Consider the following 4,433-nt stretch of genomic DNA (forward strand, 5'->3'; position numbering starts at 1 on the left):
ATTTCCCTCAATATATCTCTGTCCTCTTGCATTTCACTATAACCAACAAGGAAGCACCAAGCAGCACCATCAGCCCTGTACTTTGAAATCTCCTTACCTAGAGGACTCAGTTCGCCGGGCACATTTTTTACTTTTTACTTTGCACATCTCTGTAGGCAATAACATCAAGTTTCTGCCACGACATCTCAAAGACCTCCCTTCCTCAAATTTCCATAAAATGTTTCTTATTTCCCTTTGAGACCTCACTGGCAACATCATCAAAGTTCAGCTTTCTACATCTGTTCAACTTAACTTAGGTATTCTCAGATATACACATCAGAAAATCTTCCCAGGCCTCATCCACTGGCTAATTAGAAATCTCCTCCATATTTTTAGGTATTTGTTACAGCATGAGCTCTCAGGTGGGACCAAAACCTCTATTAGATAGCTATTGCTGTATAACAAACTGTCCTAAACTTAGCAGCTTAAAGCATTTATTATCTCATCATTCCTGTGGGTCTAAAATCCAGACACAGCTTGGCAAGGTACCTCTACCTCAAGGTCTCCCTCAAGGCTGCCGTCAAGGAGCCGGCTGAGAAGAGAATCCACTTCCAGGCTTTTGCACATCCTGCTAGCAGCATGCAACTCCTCATGCACTTTGACACTGAAGACCTCAGTTCTTTGCTTGCTGTCAGTTTGGAGCTTCCCTCGGTTCTCTACCATGTGGGCCTTTCCATAGGGCAGCTCACAACATGGCAATTGGTTTCCCCTGGAGAAAATGAGTAAGAGAGTGAGAGAGGGAAGCCCATGGCTGAATCAGTCTTTTTCATAACCTAAGCCGAGAAGTGACACCATCACTGTTCCAAAATTTTGTTGGTTAGTTGTCAGACACTATCTCCAGTCCACACTCAAGGGAACAGGATTACACAAGAGCATAGATACCAAGTCATAGGAGTCTTTTGGGGTCATCTTGGAGACTGTCTACCACAATACTATAACTGAATATAATATAATTATCACCAATAAAAGCAAGACATGAGCCAAGGCATTGACAAGTCACACAATAACAGAAACACAGATCAGAGAGAGGAAAGCTCTTCTCTTTAGAGTGAGCAAAAGTCACTCAGTCATGTCTGACTTTTATAGTCCATGGAATTCTCCAGGCCAGAATACTGGAGTGGGTAGCCTTTCCCTTCTCCAGGGGATCTTCCCAACCCAGGGATTAAACCGGGGTCTCCTGCATTGCAGGCAGATTCTCTACCAGCTGAGCCACCAGGGAAGCCCCTTCTCTTTAGGGTGGTTACTGCCAATTTCACACTGTGGTTTTGTAGTAGTCACTGACACACTGGCTGCTTTCTTGGTTGGGAATGCAAGCTTCCCAAGATCTCTAAAATCTAATTATGATTGTTATGCAACAATTTTCACAATATTAAATTTATGTGAGTCAAGTATTATATCACTAGGGGTACTATTAAGATCTGGAGGAGAGAAATATACACTGAGAAGTGGAATCATACCCATGAAATTCACAGCATGGAAGGAACCTCAGCTTCCTGGGGTGACACTGACAGTTCCTGCCATAACTTGTCCAGCGTCCCTGCTTGCCTCCCTCTACTTCACACTGACAGCAGTTCATAGGATTCGTCACTGACTGGCATCTAAGCCATTCACCCATTCACTGGTCACCCACAAAGCACTAATTGAGCACCTACTGTATGCTAGGCCTGCACTAGGCACTTGCGAGAATTAGTCATGGTCCCCATCCTTCAGAAGCACACAGTCTGAAGGGGTAGGTGAACATATACAAACCTTTGGGCTGAGTGGATGGGTCCAAAATAATATTCTAGGTGGCGGTCATAGCAAGGGTACAGCAGAACCAAAACTTGTTTCTTTTGTGTTAAAGTTATGTCCAATATAAGGAAGTGGAGGAGAAAATTCATGGCTGGGATGTCTGTTTGTCTTCATAAATCCCATGAAGATGCTTCTCTGCCTAGGAGCATCAGAAGGCTGTAAGTAGAAAGGTCAGGGAAAACTTTCGCACTCAGACTTGTCTAAAGAAAAGCAGGTTGCCATGGAAACCACTCTGTTTATTTATTCTGTGTATTCTCTTTTTCTGCTCCAATCATGGCCTCTCACGTTCTCCACTGAGCCTCGCTTCTTCTCTTTCATTCTTAGATCCTTGGCTGTGCCGCTCCTTTTGCCTACAGCCCTCCCTCCACCCAATCTTCCTCCATCTTCCCAGCTCCCCCTTCCCTCTCAGCTCAGCTTGGCTACTACTTTCTTTGGACATGCCTTCTATAAGCACCACCACCCACAGAGCAGAGCGATCCCCATTAGCCTCAGAGCTGTCCCTGCTCTAACGTTCTTCATCACTATTCAATGTCTGCCTCTCCAGATTGCTGGACTGTAAGCTCCTTAACGGCCACCAAGGCTGTTATTTGTCATCTTCCCAGAACCTAGCAGAGTACACGGCATATGAGAATGCGCAGTTGAATGGATGAATGGAAAGTGAACAGAACATTCTCTCTCCCTGCAAGAGGCTAAATAGCCATTTGATGGGAGAGGCATAGAGAAGATTCTGGACGAGGCAACAGGGTTGGGGCTTTCAGGTGGACAACATGAACTTTCTGCTCCCTTCCAACTCTACAGTTTTAGGATATATCAAAGGATAAAGCAATAATAACCTCATTCTTCCTCTATCTGCTCCTTCAAGTACATAATAAAGTCTAATAATTGCAAATCAATCCCCAAACAAGACCAAGTACAAAGGAAATGATCTTTTATTAAAGATAGATTTGAAGGGTCAAATTAACTATTGGTTTCTTTCTTCACTGCTGCTCTTCAAAGGTAAATAAAGCTTCTGATGGAGTAGGAGAACCTCTTAGAGTCCAAGTTCTGAGCTAAATTCTGACCCACCCTTTAGTGCCTGAGCCTCCCTACTGGGGCCACACTTACAGGATGGCTGTTCATACATGATTTGGCTCCTGGCCAACCTTGAGAACTCAGTGAACACTATGAAACTTTCCCCTAAATGCACATAGACACACATATTTAGAAAGTTGCTCTCTATTCATCTCCCTTGAGATCATACAGACCTCGGGTTGAGACGCCCGGCCTGGCATGAAGCAGTCACCAAGGTTTTATATTCTTGAGAACATAGGTCACCAAAAGCACTGCTTCCCTTTTCTTCTCAAATCCTCGGGGTGACAGCAACCAGTGCAGATCTGACGGCCACCAGCCTCACCAGCCACTGGCAGACACTGAACACTCTGGAAAATCCAGATTACAAACGCCTTGAGCTCTGGGTCTAGGTGTTCAGTGTGGGATCTCAAGTGAAAACACAGCAAGAGGGAAAGACCCATGGAGTGTTCAAAGAAAGAGAGACGTGGATGAGGAAAGACAGGATACAGAGACAGCCTGAAGAAGATGCCAACGATACCCAGAGAAAGAGGTGCATCCTGGGAACCAGGGGCCAGGATGGGAGCTTGGTTGCCTCGGGCATGGCCTCCCTGCAGTGGCCCCCCAGCGCGCGCACAGCTGCCGTGAGAAGAGGCGAGGCTGGACAGCTGAAAAACTGTCTAACTTGTTAGCACATTAATCAATAAGAACCAGTGTAACTTTTGTGCTTTGCATCCCTCTTATTTACACAGAAGACAAACTGAAGAAAACTCTATTTCTCCAGCCTTAAATATTTTCTCCCCAGAGCCAACCTCCTTCAAAATCCACAGCGATATGGTGAGTGGGGAGATGAAGCACTTGGCTATGCTATACTTAGCTCTGACTCAAAGACCAGCTCTTCAAGCTCTTCGCTGGCTCCTTCTCTCCAGCTGGTTTCAAGAGCAGCAAAACGCTCCAATTAAATAGCCAAGAATTTGCAGTCTCCTGTTGAGGCTTCTGCTGTTTCTTATCCCGGAGCCTAGAAGAGTGGTTGGGAAGAGGAGGACAGCGGCTCTAGGGGCAGAGGTCTCAATCCCCCTCCACTCCTCCCTCCCAGAGCAGATAACCCTCAGACCACCCTACCCTCGCCAATACCAGGGTCATCCTGCCCTTACTTCACCTCGGGGCTTCTGAAAGCTTCTCTGACCCCCGCAGGCCAGGGATATGGGAAATGCAGCAACGGTAGTTAAGAGTATCAGACAGATCCAGTTTTGAACCCCAGTCTGCCTCTTACCACCCCCTTATTTCCAGTTACTTAGCTTCTCTAAGTCCCAGCTTTGTTATCTGTAAAATGACCTGAATAATACCTGCCACCTAGGGTTGATGCGAGTATTACATGTGACAATGCAGGGTATGCATTTAGCATAATACGTGTTTCATGGTAGCAATTCAGCAAACATCAACCACTATGATTAAACCTTCCTCTCTCTCCAGCGCCAGCAAAACACTGAATTAAGCCTGCACGCTGAGAAGGGGACGACAGAGGATGAGATGATTGGATGGCATCATTGACTCAA

The 4,433-nt window shown here is 45.8% G+C and overlaps 1 long non-coding RNA gene across 1 annotated transcript; it reads right to left on the reverse strand.

Moving 5' to 3' along the window:
* Nucleotides 459–3,882, reverse strand: LOC108637641. The gene is made up of 3 exons (XR_001919186.1): nt 3,075–3,882; nt 1,789–1,969; nt 459–748 (listed from the first exon to the last, which is right to left on the reverse strand). It is a non-coding gene; the product is annotated as an uncharacterized LOC108637641 (long non-coding RNA).

This window comes from Capra hircus, chromosome 15 (genome assembly GCF_001704415.2).
Source record: "Capra hircus breed San Clemente chromosome 15, ASM170441v1, whole genome shotgun sequence".
NCBI lineage: Eukaryota > Metazoa > Chordata > Mammalia > Artiodactyla > Bovidae > Capra > Capra hircus.